Source organism: Hippopotamus amphibius, chromosome 2 (assembly GCF_030028045.1).
Source record: "Hippopotamus amphibius kiboko isolate mHipAmp2 chromosome 2, mHipAmp2.hap2, whole genome shotgun sequence".
Classification (NCBI taxonomy): Eukaryota; Metazoa; Chordata; class Mammalia; order Artiodactyla; family Hippopotamidae; genus Hippopotamus; species Hippopotamus amphibius.
In genome coordinates, this window is record NC_080187.1 from 178,506,544 (window position 1) to 178,526,039 (window position 19,496).

The following is a 19,496-nucleotide window of genomic DNA, read 5'->3' on the forward strand; positions in this document are numbered from 1 at the left end:
TTAAAACCCTTCCCCATCCTCCTGCCACGTGTGGCCTGCCCCTTGCCCCAGCATCTCACCAGGTGCCTGAGTGTCTACCCAGGACGTGCCTGCTAATCCTCCCCCTCAGGGACCCCGTAGTAGATTTAGATAATTACGCAGCACCGTATCCTAACACAGCGCCCATCCGGGGAATCAAGCATGCGTAAGCAGGATCAAATCCAGTCACGAAGCCATATTCGGGCAGGTGCTACCCACCTTTTCTAACAGTTCAAGAGAAAGGAATATAATAACATGGTTTGGTTTTTTCCCCCAAAAGTAAAAGGATAAGGCAAACAAAATAGAAGAGCTGGTAAGAACTTATGCGACTAAAAGAAGTTGCTTGCGAGCGCGCTTTGCATACTGCTTTCTTAGATTGTTTCTCTTCATTTTCACTTAATGGTGAAACCTTAAAACCCTCCCCCCCTAAGGAATTCCTCAATTTAAAACAAATTCTACTTATGGCTACCCTGTGCTCTGTGAGACAGTCCTTCTAGTATTATCGTACAAAAGAAAAAGCGCCTGTTTTGCCCATGCCATGGGAATCAACTCTGAGTTCAGTGAGAACAACGGAAGTCTAGATCCTTATGGCCCCTTAATGACTTGATGGGGGAGAAGGGCAGGAGGCTCTCGCAGGGTCCCTGTAGCCCACTTCTGGTCTCTTAAGTAGGATGCTCACAAGAAAACCACTGGAGAGAAGCAGGCCTGTCGCTTTATAACCCTGCACAAAAACATGCTCTCAGGGAACCAGTGCTGAAGAATAATGACTGGAAACACTGAATCTGAGAGTTGGACAAATGCAGCCCAAGTTGGATCTCATCCTAGTGGACAGACTAGAAATTGGCAGTAAGACAGCTATTTCTAAAGAGCAGAGTTTGCCCACCTCTGCTGGGGAGACCTGGCGAGTCCAGTGTAGTGATATAGTGTATCACTGCACTAGGCAGGATCCCCATCACTCTCTCCCAGTTTGCATCCTGCATTATGTATCTGGCTGCCACTCCCAAGTCCACACATGGACTGTATTGTCTCAGCACCCTCATTTCTAACTTGACTTGATGCTTGGTAAAGGTTCACTAGAGTTTGTTCAAGGCAGGCCATCTGAAACAACCCAGAGGCCCTGAGAATGACCCGTCCAAAATGCAGTTGAGATTGTGTTAACTGCAACAGGTGTCTCTAAACATTTTATAGGGAGGAAATAGTTGGGGTACCACTTAGCAGCTTGGACACTTCTGGCTGCTCTAAGCACAGCCCTGCCTGCACAAGAGGGACGATGGCCAGGATTTCTACTCTGTGTTTAACCAGACACACACATCTGACCTACTAGTCAGACTTGGAGAAACCTTAACTTATAACAACATCGTCTCTTCCTAACCAAGGTTCATTAAATCCGAGGACACAGCAGATAGCAGTTCAGATTCTTGCATGAGTAACTGGCATAATCATGGAGCATGCAAGCATATCATATATGACACGAAAGCATGATATAAACGTGTTAGGTAAAAACATAGGCCTGTGAGGTATCAAAAATCAGGTGAGGAGAAGGTGTGCTGTATAGTTTTTTTAAGCCAAGAAGAGGCAGCTTATGGGAGGGGGCATGGTGAAGGGAAAAGGTGGCCAAGAAGAGATGGATGATGTGATGATGGTTGAGGCCCAGGGGTCACAGGTTATGGACCTGCTGCCCAGCAGTTACCTTTTGAATCCTTGGGTTGATGTCTGTGATATCTCTTTAAACATTCATTTAACTACCGAGGAACTAGGAAGAAAGACTGTCTGAAATCTGGGAAGTAGGATAAGGAAATCCAGTGGTGCTCTTCCATCTTTAAATGTTCTAGGTGAAACAAACTGGCAACATGGTTGAGGAAATGAATGCCAGATTAGGAACTGGTCTCCGACCCCCTCTTCTTTCTGGTAAGAATAGGAGGAGCTGCACACTTGCTCAGCCTCTCTTGGGCACCTACTTTTCTCTTAAGTATTATAAGGAAAGCATTGCCCTAAGTGATAAGCTCATATGCTGCTGGTGAAGAAACAGGAAAAACTAAAGGAAGGAATAAAACTCTTTGGTGGTACTGGAAACCTCCAGCAAGATGAAGAAGTCATTGGTATGGTCCTCCCAAGACTGTGATTGGATGTAGCAAAAGAGATGTGAGTATATTTTTGGTAAAGATTTGTTTGTTGGACTGGGATTGAACATCTCTCTATACCACGTGTATGGAGGAATTTTCATTTTGCTTCTTGCTTTCTTGGACATCGTATTTTCTCATTTCTCTTTCTGCTTCTTTCTCGCCTGGTGTCACTGACACAGATCATCACATACAGTAGCACAGCAAACAGCCCCTAGACAGCCAGTGTAGGAAGGGGAATTAGTAATACAGACCTGCGGGCTCTTTTCCAGTAACCAGACTGTGACATTGACGTGGGAACCTCTTCATCCCCTGACATTCTAAGTTGCTCACTTTTGTAGTACTGCCCCCTCGCCAAACAAAGATAAAACCAATTTGGGGCTTTCTGTGTCAAGGGGAAGGAAGAACTCCAAAAAATTTAGATTTTTCCCCAAAAATACCTGATGCAAATATCAAATATCCAATTTTATAAATTAGTTTAAATAGTCTAAAAATTGCTAATGAGAAGTCTCTGTTAGATTCGAGCTCGTTTTTCTTCAATCCTGCCCATTCTAATCAGGGGGAAAAAAATGACCAAAAGGTGGAAGGGGAAAAAAAGCATCAGCAGATTTGGCATTCTACAAATTAATTAGTTCCTGAATCACACAAAAAAGGACATATTGTGAAACCCCAGTGTTGTAGAAGTCCTAAGCACGCGAGGATTTGAACAGCTGTGAGGGCTGATGCGTGTGGACAAAGTAAGAGCTCTTAACTGCCCACGTGAGACTTCAGCCTAAACCAGGCGATTTTTAGAGTGGATTCAAGACAGTCAAGTATTGCTCTGAACGGTTTATTTCTGAAAAGCCACATACAAAGAGAAGTAGTATAATATAGTGAAAGAAGTGCTAGATTAATAAAATTTCCTTTCTCTGTTTCTCTCATAAGAGCAGTTGGTAAATGTATGGAACAGCCAAAAGACCATGAATACTACACTTCACATGTTAGGTTTTTTACCTTAGGAACACAACTAAAGAGAGTGGATTGAATACAGAAATGAACTTTCATTCATGTCAGCTACTTTGTTATCATAAAGAAATCTACAACACAAGAGAAACAAGTCTGTGTGGACAAACTTACAGTATTTGAAACAAATGGCTAGTGTTTAACCTTTCCAAAATGCAAAAAAGTTGTTGGACGCATTTCCATTTTCCAGCTATGGAGAGAGTCTGGCTACTCAGAACCTTGTCTATAGTGCAGAAATCACTTAAAGGCACCTTTTGGAACAGGCCTCAGCAGGTCTGGCTCCTTTAGACTCACAAAACGGTATTTATAAGTCCATGAGTGATTGAATCCAGGCTGACTGGGCTCGATTACACAGCTCTGTGTAACTGGGAGACTCATTTTTGTGTCATTTCTGCACACCTGTCAATTGTTGGCACCTTGTTAGAGGCACTTAATTTTAGTTTCATAGTTCTTCCTTTCCCCTCCCAAGGAGTGGGCAATCTACCAAACCCTCCCAGATCAATGCTTTGCTGGGAAGTAGTGAGTTCAAGAGAGTATTAACATGTCAAAGTGGAGGCCAGTTCAATAGTCTTATTTGTTCCAAGACGCTTAATCAACACTGTGATATAAACTTAGCATTGGGGAAATTTGCACAGTTGACAACTGACTTGGAAATGTGAGAACATGAAAATGGCAGTGAGCTAACTCTTGTCTCTTAAGGCACCCATGCAGTTTCTACGAAATGAAGAGATTAGGAAAGCAAATCCAGCCTCATTCAGTAGATCATCCTGTCCTCAATGGAGCTTGCTGGACTCATTTCTTCTCCATCCCCAGGCCCTTTCCCAACCACCCTAGTGATAAACAGTAACATAGAGAACCTTTGCCTTCTCATCTTCCCTTCTCCAGTATGGGGGTTCACTTCACTCAGATCTCCAATGAACTCTTGCATATTATGTCTATGAAGTACTTGTTCATGAATATCTTCTTCATGCTACAATCTGGGGAAGACATTTAATCTCAGTGTTTCTTATAGGAGAGTGGTAGCTAAAGCCATTAATTTATTCTGTATTCCATATGCACATATAATTTTCTATTTTTTAATCTTCTCTTGAATATACTAAGAATCTCCAGTGTACCTCCTTTTTTGAAAGCTGATTCATAGACTTCTGCTATTTTTCTTTCTGCTTTGTGTGAAATTTGAAAGCACTGGGCTAGCAAAATGCAAATGAGCCCACAATTTCCCACAGCAATTTGGCCTTCTTCTCCATAGAGTGAACAACCTTCTACCACCCTTAAGCCGTTCTGTAGGCTGGGCATTTCCCGAAATTCTACCTGTGCAGAAACCAAGGGATTCTTTTGCCTTTGAAGCTGTAAGACCGTCTTAAGAGGAGATGAATGCTTCTCCCCGTATATAGTGTGAGCTGCCAGTGTGTTATATTTAGTATATCAAGTAAGACATCTGTGTTCAGGCAGGCATGCCCCATGGTTTGTCAGCATCTTTGGCCAAGTTGTACGTACTTTCCTTCCTTGTTCTCTTCTAGGGCTTGCTTCCATCCCTGTCTCATGAGACATGTATTTTTGTTTATTCACCTCGGTCAGCTTTCCAGAATGAGAGGCTAGTCCTATAGAGCACGGAGTATAAAGGAAATTACTCTTCACCACCCCATGGCGTGGACAATAGGTATGTATAGGTATGCACAGCTTTCTAGGAACTCGTGGGATGGATTCTGAATTCCAGGTTTCTACAAGGTATATAAACACAGGTATACAGCATACAAAGAGTGTACGATTGCCCCCAGTAAGAGACTAAGAGGTTTAAAAATCTGTACGTTTTAGATAGGTTTGAGTGAACTATAAGTAGCTCATTTTTTTTCCCTTTCTTCTTGGTAACTTGTCCCTACCTATAATCTTATTTCTTCACATCTAACCACCAAGGCATGAAGAAGGCAGTGCCAACCCAGTGAGACTGCCCTCTGGTTACTCCTCTAAAGATGTCCATTTCCTTTGGAAACAAATCCATGGGTGAGGCGGAAAAGTCTAGTGACAATTCTCTCTGCCCAGAGTGACACAAATAGGATTTTGGGATCTACCAGAGGGACAGGTGTATGCCAAATATTAATTTTACAATTCTACAATTCTTCAATTTCTCAAGATACAAATAATATGACCCTACTGTTAGTAGGATATATAATCTTTGAAGAATATAAGCATTAAGAAAAAAAGGACTTCCCTTTAAAGAAACAATCAAAGATATTCCTAAAAATGCAGAAACTTTTAAAATTAGAAATTGAAGTTTAAAGATTCTTTGGAGAAAACCCGTCATTGATTCCTCATAGTCTTCTCCTTTCATTGAGTTTTAATTTGATTAGCATGGGAAGCAGAGTGCCCCTGGACTTTGATTTAGGGGATCGTGCTTTGGCCTGGAAACCTTAAGTGAAGTTAGTCAGCATCCTAATAGGAATCAGGCCTAACAAATGGAAATTATTCCCAGTCCTTTAGATTTTAATTTTCTTAGCAACCCCCTCAACCCTGCTTCCTAAAATTAATTTGATCCATGCAGTTATGTGTCTTCATTTTGCCTTGTGAGATTACAAGCAACAGGATGATGGAGAAAAACAGGAGGCAGGGAAGAAGGAAAATTTGAACAAGGCCAGGGTGCAATGTTTTGCTGATAGAATGCATTGTTAGGGAGCTGGTGACCGTTGCCATGGTATCATGAGCAGCCTTTCAACAGAAGCTCAGGGCATGCCTATGAGGGCAGTGGGAGTGCCCAGTGTCCCATATTGGTCTCTGCCTGACAATGTGCTGGAAAAGCAGGTACCCCAGTGACCTGGCCTGTGCTTGTTGAAATAACTACATTAAATTTCAGATTCATTTCCATGGGGTCGGTTGTCCATGGACCTTCCTGTTTCTTCTGTGCCTGTTTAAAAGTCATTTAGGCATCAAGCTTCATTTCACTTTTCTCCTTTCAATACTTCTACATCAGCCTCCTCTTCCTTCACACCCCACAGCGATTTTTTCCTCACTTTACCGTTTCTCCAGGAGCCAGCTTTCTCCATCTCTTTTTCCCCCACAGACACCTGAAAGTCCCCCTGAGCCCTCAGTCCCTCCTCACACCCTGTGCTCCATCCCCCAGCTGTTTGGGCAGGGAGCTCTGCTGTCACCAAGAGAGACACAGCGTTGTGACTGCCTCTTGTTAATGTCAGCACCACCTCATCACTTGGGCAAAGAGGGGAAAATCCATAAAAGAGATGGAAAATACATTTCTTTTTTTTATTTTATTCTACTTTATTTTAAGAAGGGTGAGGAGAGGGGTGGTTCCAGTTCTCAATTTCTCAGAGATTTTTACTTTAAAACTGTCTAATTATAATTCTTTTGATAAATTATAAATCAGTCCAGGTCACCAGCTATGATGCGTAAGACTCAAGTGTTGAATCTCAAGTAACTCTTCTGTGCTGCTGACAAAGTGACTGAATTCTGTGCAGACATTTTGAATCAGAGGCTTTTTATTGCCTTTCAACTCTTACTACTACTCATGATTCAGACATCTTCATGAATCTGGATCAGGATGTTGACAATTGGTGGTTATTTTCAGATCAACAGTAACTGTTACACTCTTGAAAGCACTTAAAAAGAAAGTATCAGCATGTCTTAAATAGTCAACCATTTGACCTGGAAAAAAGTTGGCTATTATGTTTAATTATTACACCAATCTCTAGATGTAATCTTAAAGGATTTTAAGCAATAATGAAGACAGTTTGAGAAATGAGAAGGCACTTTAAAGACATGAAACCTTACATTACACGCTCTTGGATATTTTTTAATGTGATAAACTAATTGGATTCAGGTATTTATTTCCCTTTAAATTTTTAAAAGTATGTATTTCTAATTTGTTTGCATATTTAATTTTGTCAAAGCTGAGAAATGCTTGTTAGTTGAATTTGTAAATGTCATTTGCAAACCAAATGAAGTATTTATTTTTAAAAAGAAGGGTGAAGGAACCAATATTGATTTGTACATAATGAATATGTGTGTGTGTTTGTGTATATATATATATTTTCCTCCTTGACACTACTTGGTCCTCACATCCAGTGTATTTTTGTATATAATATATATTGCTTAGAAAATGTAGATTGTCTATCCAAAGAATTCTATCTCTGTGATAGATTATATTTATCCTAATCTGTTGATACCTCTGTTAATTTGTTTTAAGAGATAGAACTCTATTTTTTTGAAATTTGCAGAGAACTGCATTCATGGCTTCCAATTATAAATATGCTAAGGATATTTTAATAAATCTTGGTTTCATGTCGGTCTGATGTGCAGTGCAGATTTGTTTTCAGGAGGCATTTAAGACAGTATCCCAGCAGTGCTCTAATGTGGAGAATACCAGTCATTTCTAACTTCATTACTGCTCAAGGGCAGCATTACTACTGAGCTACAAGAGCTGGGTCTCTCAGTAAGTTGTCATTCACATTGTCTTCTTTGTTGCCTGTCTGCCACACCAACAATGGGTAAGCTGGCTAGGCATTCAAAGCCAACACCGAACAGACAAATCCAGCTAAGCATGGTCTCAGCTACACTGACCCAGAAGCAACGCTGCTTGAACATAAATTGCACAGGTGGAGGTGTGGGGCGGAGAACCACAAGGACTGGTGACTTCATGTTATGGGTCAGTAAACAATAAGAGTAGGGAAACAGAACAGAAATAGAATTGTGTTGTATTCTAACACTAAGCACAAGGTACAAATTCTTTTCAAGCAATGATAAGACATGCAGATATTTATGGAAAAAAACTAAAAGTCTTTCAGCAAAACACTCCACTGTGAAATAGAAGTGCAGTTGTGTGGGTTTGACTCATTTGTTCAGTATTTCTGAATGCCATGCACTCTTGAGTTCTAGAAGTTTGCTGAAATATGCCCCAGCAAATATCTAATAATATCTATGTGGGTACAGATTTAATGAACAGACATAGTTATTATCTGGGGAAAAATTTTATCACTAGGAAATCTTTTAAATAGGAGTCATAGAGCTGCAAAAATCTTCAGACACTGGATAAAATCTCCATTTCACAGAGTGAAAACTACTGAAATTCAAGGGACTTGCTGAAAGTTACACTCAGTGTTAGTAAATACATCAAGGCTAAAATCCAGATCTCTTGACTCCAAGGCCAGAGCCCTTCCCAGTGCTCAACTCATTCATCATGCTAAACTCTTTTCTTCAAAAGACTCCATTATGGAGAAATGTTCTAGAACTGTTGTTTGGAAAGTAGGGTCCAAATGCTCCTAAGGGTTTGTAGAAACCATTATTAAAGTTGTGCTCTGAATTAAAGCACCTAAGAGGTGGTGGAGGCTTGTGTATCATAAGGACCTAGGAAAAATATTCCACTTTAGGAAGAATCTCCTCTTTAACTGAGATTTACTCTCCCTTGCTGTGCACAGTGATACCTGTTGAATTTGTAAGTATACATTTTTGCCTGTTCTTTTAAATAGTCCAGGTATGTTGAGGGTCGAACTAACAGGCATAAATTCCTGAGACTAAATATTTCCCTTTAGACTCTAGTTGCCTACTTTCACCTGGATTTGATGTATTCATGGAAATAAGACTTTAACGTTGGCCTGCACCAGCCATGCCTGCTTGTATGTCCCCAAGTCTTTCTCCAAGTAACGTTTGCTTCATGCCCATCATTGCTTGAAGATGAAAGATATTCCATAAGATAAGGTAACTTTATAGTTATCAACTGCTGCATAACAAAATACCCCCAAATTTGGTATTGATTAAATAAATAATAATCACTTCTTATTTTTCATGGTTTTTGTTAGTTTGAGAAGAACTCAACTGGACAGTTCTCACTTGGAGTTGCACATGGCGTTAGTCCTATATCCATTGGGTCTGCAGTCATCTGGATGGCTGGAACATGAACCTCCTTATACTATTAAGGTGGCTGAGTCACTTGGCTGGCAAGTTGTCACTGCCTCTAGGCTGGGGGTCTCACTGCCCTTCTCTCTACAGGTCTGCTTGAGTGATCCAAGGTGAAACATATGCTTTTTTTGACCAAGGCCTAAAAGTCATTTTCAGTGTATTCTGTTGGATGAGGCATTTATGAAGTTCTGTCCCAGCTGAGGGAATGGGGACAGAATCCACCTCCTGATGAAGGAATGTCAAAACCATATTGTAAGAAGAGCATGTGAGATGAGAAATATATTGGTGCAAACATCTTTGGATAATACAACCTGTCTCAGTAACTTGTCTGTTCTTTCCACCTAGTTTTGTTCTTATTTTTATTATAAAACTAAATTTTAGATTTTTTTTCAAAATTTTCCCTACTTGTTTCCCCCAGATCTTCATTCCCTCTGCTGCATAATGGGGCACAGAAATGTTTGTCTTGTTCTCCTGAATGCAGGCATTCCTTTTTATTATTATTGAAATAGACTTGATTTACAATATCATATTAGTTTCAGGTGTATGGCATAGTGATTCAGTATTTTTGCAGATTATATTCCATTATAGGTTACTACAAAATAATGTGCTATACCTTAAATCCTTGTTGCTTATCTATTTTATATACAATAGTTTTTATCTGTTAATTCCATACCCTTAATTTGTCCCTCCCCCACCTTTCTTCTCTTTGGTAACCACAAGTTTGTTTTCTGTGTCTGTGAGTCTGTTTCTGTTTTGTATATACATTTATTTGTATTATTTTTTAGATCCCACATATAAGTGATATCATACAGTATTTGTCTTTCTCTATTGGACTTATTTGACTAAGCATAATATTCTCTAGGTCCAACTATGTTGCTGCAAATGGCAATATTTCATTACTTTTAATGGCTGAATAATATTCCATTGTGTGGAATATTTTTTTAAGCCAGTCATCTGTTGATGGACACTTCAGTTGCTTCCATGTCTTGGCTATCATAAATAGTGCGGCTATGAACATTGGGGTGCATGTATCTTTTCAAATTAGTTTTCATTTTTCCCTGATATATACCCAGGAGTGGAATTGTTGGATCATATGGCAGTTCTGTTTTTAGTTTGTTTTTTTTTCTGACATAATCACCTTGCTTTTTTTTTTTAAGCTCTTTATTGGAATATAATTGCTTTACACTCTTGTACCACCTTTTGAAATACACCAAAGTGAATCAGCTGTATTTATATATATATTCCCATATCCCCTCCCTCCTGTGACTCCCTCCTGCTCTCCCTGTCCTGGCCCTCTAAGGCATCACCCATCATCAAGTTGATCTCCCTTTGTTATACAGCAACTTCCCACATACCATAATGTTCATCGCAGCACTATTTACAATAGCCAGGACATGGAAGCAACCTAAATGCCCATCAACAGATGAATGGATAAAAAAGATGTGGCACATATACACAATGGAATATTACTCAGACATAAAAAGGAATGAAATTGAGTTATTTGTAGTGAGGGGGATGGACCTAGAGTCTGTCATACAGAGTGAAGTAAGCCAGAAAGAGAAAAACAAATACTGTATGCTAACTCATATATACAAAATCTAAAAAAAAAAAAAAAATGGTACTGATGAACCCAATGACAGGGCAAGAATAAGGATGCAGATGCAGAGAATGGACTGGAGGACACCAGGTTGGGGGGATGGGGCCGAAGGGGAAGGTGGGATGAAGTGAGAGAGTAGCATAGACATATATACACTACCAACTATTTTTAGTTTAAGGAAACTCCATACTATCTTCCATAGAGACGGCACCAATTTACATTCCCACCAACAGTGTACAAGGGTTCCCTTTTCTCCACATCCTCCACAACATTTGTTATTTGCAGACTTTTTGATGACAGCCATTCTGACTAGTGTGAGGTGGTATGTTGCTGCTGTTTTGATTTGCATTTTTCTCATAATTAGCAATGTTGAGCATTTTTTCATATAACGGGTATGTTGACCATCTGTATGTATTTTTTGGAAAAATATCTATTCAAGTCTTATGCCCATTTTTTGATTGGAATGTTTCTTTAATATTGAGTTATATGAGCTGTTTGTATATTTTGGATAAGAATCCCTTGTCAGCCACATCATTTGCAAATATTTTCTCTCATTATATAGGTTGTCTTTCCATTTTATTGAAGGTTTCCTTTGCTGTACAAAAACTTTTAAGTTTGGGTTCCATTTGTTTATTTTTGCTTTTATTTCTTTTGCCTTGAGAGACTGTTCCAAGAAAATATTGCTACAATTTCTCTCAAAGAGTGTTTAAGCCTATGTTCTCTTCTAGGAGTTTTATGGTTTCAGGTCTTCCATTTAGGTCTTTAAACCATTTTGAGTGTATTTTTGTATATGGTGTGAGATAATGTTTTAATTTCATTGTTTTACATGTGGCTGTTCAGTTTTCCCAACACCACTAGTTAAAGAGACTGTCTTTTTTCTCCATTGTATATTCTAGCCTCCTTTGTCTTAGATTAATTGACCATAGGAAGATGGGTTTATTTCTGTGCTATTCTGTTCCATTAATCTATGTGTCTGTTTTTGTGCCAATACCACACTGTTTTGATATCTGTAGATTTGTAGTATAGTCTAAAGTCTGGGAGTTTTGTTCTTTTTTCTCAGGATTGCTTTGGCAATTTGGGGTCTCCTGTGGTTCCATATAAATTTTAGGATTATTTTTTCTAGTTCTGTGAAAAATTCCTGGGTATTTTGATAGGGATTGTATTAAATATGTAGATTGTTTTGAGTAGTATGGCCACTTTAATATTAATTTTTCCAATCCAAGAGCACAAAATATCTTTCAATTTCTTCATCCATTTCTTTAAACCATCTTTAATTTCCTTCATCAATGTTTTATAGTTTTCAGCATATAAGTCTTTCACCATCTTGGTTAAGTTTATTCCTAGGTACTTTATTTTATTGATGTGATTTTAAATGGGATTTTTTAAAACTTTTTCATTCTAATATTTATTAGTGTATAGAAATGCAACAGATTTCTGTGTATTAATCTTGTATCCTGCAACCTTGATGAATATATTATTAGTTCTAGTAGTTTTAGGGTGGAGACTGTAGGGTTCTCCCTAGAGAGTATCATGTCAACTGCAAATAGTGACAGTTTTACCTCTTCCCTTCCACTTTGGATACCTTTCCTGTTTCTTGTCTGATTGCTGTGACTAGGAGTTCCAATACTATGTTAAATAGAAGTAGCACAAGTGCGCATCCTTGTCTCATGTACCTGAAATTTCAGCTTTTCACCATTGAGTGTGATGTTGGCTGGCAGTTTGTCATAAATGGACTTTATTATATTGAGATATGTTCCTTCTATACCCACTTTTTTTTTTCATTTTTATCATGAATGGATGAATTTTGTCAAATACTTTGTCTGCATCTGTTGAGATTATCATTTTTGTCTTTCCTTTTGTTAACTGTGATGTATCACATTCATTGATTTGTGTATGTTGAACCGTCCTTGTGACCCTGGAATAAATCCCACTTGTTCATGGTGTATGATCCTCTTTATGTATTGTTGGATTTGGTTTGCTAATATTTTGTTGAGGATTTTTGCATCTATATTCATCAAATATATTGGCCTGTAATTTTCTTTTTTTATAGTGCCTTTGTCTGGCTTTGAGATCAGGGTGATGGTGGCCTCATAGAATGAGCTTGGGAGTGTTCTCTCCTCTTCAGTTTTTTGGAATAGTTTAAGGACAGGTGTAAGTTCATGTTTATATGTTAGTTAAGAATTCCCCAGGGAAGCCATCCAGCCCTGAACCTTTGTTTGCAGGGAGCTTTTTAATTACAGATTCTGTTTTACCTCTAGTGATCAGTGTGTTCAGACTGTTTCTTCTTGACTCAGTCTTGACAGGCTCCATGTTTTACATATTTGTCCATTTCTTCTAGATTGTCCAATTTGTTGGCATATAACTAAGTATTATAATTTTTATTTTGTATCTCTGTGGTATCAGTTGTTATTTCTCCTCTTTCATTTCTTATTTTGAGCCTTTTCTCTTTTCTTCTTGGTTAATTTGGCTAAAGATTTATTAATTTTATCTTTCCAAAAAAACAGCTCTTGGTTTCATTGATCTTTTCCACTGTTTTTTTTTATAACTGTTTATTTCCTCTCTGATCTTTATTATTTCCTTCCCTCTGCTGATTTTAGGCTTTGTTTGTTCTTTTTCTAATTATTTTAGATGGTAAGTTAGGTTGTTTGTGATTTTTCTTTTTCTTGAGGAAGGCCTGTGTAGCAATGAACTTCCCTCTGAGAATTGCTTTTGCTGCATCCCATAGATTTGTAAAGTTGTGTTCTCTTTTGCATTTGTCTCAAGGTATTTTCTGATTTCCTCTTCACTTTCATTATTGGCCCACTGGTTTTTTAATAGCATGTTTATTCTCCACATGTTTGTTCTTTTCCTGTTTTCCTTTCTGTAGTTGATTTCTAGTTTTATACCTTAGTGGTTGGAAAAGATGCTTGACATAATTTAAATTTGTTGAGGCTTGTTTTGAGACCATTCCATGTGCACTTGAAAAGAATGCATTCTGCTTTTTTAGGATGTAGTGTCCTGTAGCTCAATTAAGTCCAACTGGTCTATCGTGATATTGAGGACCTCTGTTGCCTTATTGATTTTCTCTCTAGATGATCTGTCCATTAATGACAGTGGAGTGTTAAACTCTCCTACTATTATTAGTATTCCCATTAGTTTCTCCCTTTATGTCTGTTAGTACTTGCTTTATATATTTAGGTGCTCCTGTATTGGGTGTGTGTGTATGTTAATAAGTGTAATATCCTCTTCTGGTACTGATTCCTTTATCATTATATAATGTCCTTTTTTGGTACAGTCTTTGTTTTATAGTCATTTTTTTCTGGTATGAGTATTGCTACTCCTGCTTTTTTGTCATTTCCATTTGCATGAAATACCTTTTTCCATCCCCTCACTTTCAACCTGTGTCTTTTGCCCTAAAGCAGGTCTCTTGTAGACAGCATATTGAAGCGTCTTATTTTCAATCCAATCAGCCACCCTATGTCTTTTGATTGGAGTATTTAGTCTATTGACATTTAAAATAATTATTAAGAGGTATGTACTTATTGCCATTTTGTATGTACATATTGTCTTGTTTTCTAGTTCTTTTTGTTCTTCATTTTGTTTTTCCCATTGAGGTTTGATGCTTTTCTTTTGCAGTATGCTTGAGTTCCTCTCTTTTTGGTTTTTGTGTATCTGTTGTAGGTTTTTTTAATCATTTTTTTTATCAGATTATAGTTGCTTTACAATACTGTGTTAGTTTATGCTGTACACCAAAGTGAATCAGCTATACATATCACATACATCCCCTCTCTTTTGGATTTCCTTCTCATTTAGGTAACCACAGCACACTGAGTGGAGTTCCCTGTGCTATACAATAGGTTCCCATTAGTTATCTATTTTATACATAGTATCAATAATATGTATATGTCAATCCCAATCTCCCAATTCATCCCACCCTACCTTACTCCCTTGGTATCCATATGTTTGTTCTCTGCATCTGTGTCTCTATTTCTGCTTTGTAAATAAGATCGCCTATACCAATTTTTTCAGATTCCACATATATGCATTAATAGACGGTATTTGTTTTTTCTGACTTACTTCATTCTGTATGACAGTCTCTAGATCCATCCATGCCTCTACAAATGACCCAATTTCTTTCCTTTTTATGGCTAATATTCCATTGTATATATGTACCACGTCTTCTTTATCCATTCCTCTGTCGATGGAAATTTAGGTTGCTTCCATGTATGGCTATGTAAATTGATACAGCCACTATGGAGAACAGTATGGAGATTCCTTAAAAAACTAAAAAAAATAGAACTACCATATGACCTAGCAATCCCACTACTGGGCATATACCCAGAGTAAACCATAATTCAAAAAGACACATGCACCCCAGTGTTCATTGCAGCACTATTTATAATAGTCTATTGTAGGTTTTTGATTCATGGTTACCATGCAATTCATATATGCTGACCCATACGTATATCTACTTGCTTTAAACTGATAATCATCTAAGTTCAAACACATTCTAAAAGATCAACATTTTGTCTTTTTGATGAACTTATTTTACATCTTCATGCTTATCCCTTTACTGTTTATTGTAGTTATAGTCACTTTTTTTTGTTTTTGTTTTTTAATCTACACACTGGCTTATTTAAGTGATCTGCAGTCCTTATTATATTTTTGCCTTTCCTCTTGGGATTTTACCTTTTCTATAGATTCTTGCTTCTTTTCCATTTAGAGAAGACCCTTCAACATTTTCTCTAGGGTAGGATTCATATTGCTGAAATCTTTGCTTGTCTGAAAAATTCTTTATCTATCCTTCTATTCTAAATGATAATCTTGCTGGTTAGAGTATTCTAGGTTGCAAGTTTTTCCCTTTCAGGACTTTGAATATATCATGCCACTTCCTTCTGGCCTGCAGAGTTTCTGCAGAGAAATCAGCTGAGAGCCTTATGAGGGTTCCCTTGTAAATGACTTTTTCTCTTACTGTCTTTAGGATCCTTTATCTTTAACTTTTGCCACTTTAACTATGATATGTCTTGGTGTGGGTCTGTTTGGAACCCTCTGTACTTTCTATACCTGGAAATTCATTTCCTTCTTTGGGAATTTTTCAGCCATAATTTCTTCAAATGCATTTTCAATCCCCTTCTCTCTCTTCTCCTTCTGGAACCCCTGTTATGCAGAGGTTGGTATGTTCTATATTATCCCACAGACCTTGTATGTTGTTTTCTTTTCATCTGTGTTTCTGTCTGCTGTTCTGATTGTATAATTCCCATTTTTCTATCTTCCAGATCACGTATGTGTTCTTTTGTGTCATTTAGTCAGTTATTCATTGCTTCTAGATTGCTTTTTATCTCAGAAATTGAATTATCTATTTTTGATTGGGTCATCTACAATTTTTAGTTCCTTGTCAAAATGATGTGGGTTTATTTTGATAATCTTTTTAAATTCAATTAGCATTTTTTAAACCAACGTTTATAACTCAGCATCTGGAAGACTTTCATTATTTTTCAGAGGGTTTTCTCTTGCTTTATTAGTTGGGACTGGTTCTTCTGCCTTTTCATTTTACTTACCTGTCTCTGTGAATGTAGGTAAAACAGTTACCTACTGTGGTGTTGAAGAGGTTTTGGTTTTTTGTATAGGAGCATTTCTAGGTAGACTGTGTGCGCCTAATATCTTTGGTGTTAGGGCTGGATTGGATATGGATGTCGGCCATATCTTCCCTCAGGGTGTGTGGGCCACTATCACCTTGACAGAGGGTGTGGTTGGTGTAAGAAGGGCTAAAGCCTACATAGGGTGTGAAGCAGGATTTCCTCTCTACTCCATGGCTGTTGCCATGTCAGGAGTGGGGTCTGCTTCCCAGTTGCTGGAATAGAAATGCTAAGAGTTGGGCTCAAGCAGCCTCTGTTCCCTTTAAATGTATGTTTTTCTTTGTCCCTGCAATGGGGCCTTTGCCCCAAAGAAGGGGAGTGGTGAAGTGAGGCTCATCTGCTCACAGAGGTCTGATGCACTCCCTTTGTAAGCATCTCTGGCTCTGCTCAGAATCAGCCCACAGAGGCATCCTTTCCCCTTCGTGGTCAGTCTAGATGTACTGTCAGGTTATGGCATGCAGTACACAGAGCCAGAGCATTCGTTAGCCTCGGAGTGGGGGTAGGGGTGTTGTGGTTACAGGAATTAAAGTGGCTGTGCTGCCATCGGAGGTCTGGGCTGCTTCTGGGGTACTGTTTGAGCAAGCACCAACACCAGCTGCCCCACCTGAACCATACTGCAAGTCCCCTTTCCATCCCTAGATCGAGTCTCTTCTGCCCCAGATCCAGTGCAAAGCTGTGGCATGGAGTGAGTGTGGGCCACGTAAGCTCTGCCAGGAGTGCGGACTCCAGTGTGCTGGTCACAGGGGTTCAAATGGCTGTGCTGCCCTCAGAGGTCTGCACTGCTTAGATGGCACTGCCTGAGCAAGTACCAACAATGGCCGCTGCTGCCGCCCCATCTGAACCACACGCCAGGTCCCCTGGCCGTCTCTGCATCACTAGATTTGAGTCTTTTCCTGGGAACCTAGATCCTGGGCCAAGCCATGGTATGCAGTGAGTGGGGCTGGGGTGGTCACCCCACTTGGATTGGGGAGTATGGTGAGGTGGCAGGTGCCACTGCACTGTTCTCACTGCCATGTGAGAAGCCAGCACACTGACACTCTACAAGTGGAGTCTAGGCTTCTCCAGTCCTTCTATCTGTCACAGTACTTACTCCAGCAGCCAAGGGGACTTGTTTCCTCACAAGCCCCCTTGGCTGCTGGACAGGGATGCCCAATCATGGCTCAACTTACTGGCTCCCCAGGGTGAGGGTCTGCCCCTGGGATCTTCCTTTTTCTCTAAGTCTCCTCCCAGGGGCACAGGTCCCAACCTACTGGTTTTTTTTCCCCCTGCCTTACCTGGTCACGAGGAAATCTTTCTTGCAGCATTGGCTGTGTAGGATTTCTGCTGGTTTCCAGTTTTCCATAAGAATTGTTCCACATATAGATGTATCTTTGAGATATTGGGAGGGGAAGGGGATCAAGCTCCACCATCTTGATCCCCCTCCCCAGGCAGTCTTTACCTTTGAAGAAAATGAGGAGATCCTAACTGGGAGACTTTGTAAACTTTGGTGGAGAAAAGGAATCAAAGGTAAGCCTAGAAATTTACTCCAAAAGTATAAACTCACATTTTCTATTACAGTAGTAGAGATGCTGACCGCTGCTGAAGCTGTCTCTTAGCAAGTAAATGAAATCACTTTTTCAGTGGCTACTATAAAGCTTTGACTTTTACAATAGTATGTAGGTATTAACACAGTGGAATATTATTTAGCCTTTAAAAGAAAGGAAATTCTGACATGCTGCAGTACGGATGAATGCTGAAACCCAAGATGCTAAGTGTTCTTCAGTCACAGAAAAACAAATAGTATATGATTCCACTTACATAAAATACATCTAGAAGTCAAATTCATAGAGAAAGAAAGTGTAGAATGATGGTTGCCAGAGGGCTGGTTGGGGTGGGGGAGGGAATGGGAGTGGTTGTTTGATGGATATGGAATTTTAGTCTGAGAAGAAGGAAACATTCTGGAAGTGAAAGGTGACAATGGTTGCACTATATGAATATACTTAGTGCCACAGAACTATACATTTACAAGTGGTTAAAATGGTAAGTTTTATGTATATTTTACAATGACAAAAACTAATTATATGAATTAAGGGCTTCTTATATTCCAGGTGCTATATTTAGTGTAGTATATGAATTGCTTTGCTTAATCCTGATAATACTGAGAGGTAGAGATTACTACCATCCTACCATTTTACAGACAGGAAAACTAATGCTTGGAGAAGTTGTTAAATTTCCCATGTAAGTTTAAGTGGAGAAACCAGAATTAAGACACTCCAGAGAAACACTCTCAGCCACTATCTTATCTCTAAGATCAGAGATAAAATTAGCTGATTCAGGAAAAAGGTGATGTGTAGACAGGTTATAATACATCACTGCTCTTTCAAACTTGACAAGAAAGTAAAGTATCTAACCCAAGAGTATTAGAGCCAACAGCACTTTTGTAAAAGCCAAAGAAACGAACTGAATGTGCTGTATATGTAACCTTCAAGGAACTGTTAATAGCCACCTTCTGGAATCTATAGATGAGATGAAGTAGGATAATAATAAAAGGCAAAAATAAATAGGAGTTGCTGAAAACCACATGAGGAATACTGTGAGATGAAGAAAAGTGGCCATCTTGTCTACCTCTGAGTAGTTATCCTGAAGTAACCCTGCAATGAATCAGTCTGGGAATATATCTGACAAGGTTGAAGTGTCCTAGCCCCAGAAAAGACTGTTTAAACAAACTGGATCATATAGTGCTAGAATTTCCCAGAGCCTTCTACCAGGATTGTGGTATGTTCAGTGCTTGATCTGAGGCCAAATTGAGACCCAGTTGGACCTCATTTAGAGTCATTTTGAAGATACTTGCTATTGAAATTAAATCCTTCTGTTCGAGTATTTTACTGTCAGTGAAAGAACCACAAATGAATAAATTGATTGTACTCAGTTTTCTTATGCTGGCCAGAACCAGAAGTAAAAGAAAATCCCCTTACTTATACTTCAGGTTCTAGAAGACATCAGGAATTACCAAATTATCCATTACTTTATCTGATCTTCCAAGACTTCCAGCCTAGTTCCAAATAATAGAATGGTTTAAGTCACTTTTGAGGGATTATTGAAATTAGAGGAATGTGTCCCACAGATGAAGAATGTGGACCTAAGAAGCAGAGAGTGCGCTAACCTAGAAAGTCAGAGCACCCCTGCTTTTCAGCTCCTACTTCTGGTTTGTGTGACAGGTTAGAGACCATTGCCCCCACCAAGGCTCTCCCAGTGGCCATCTTA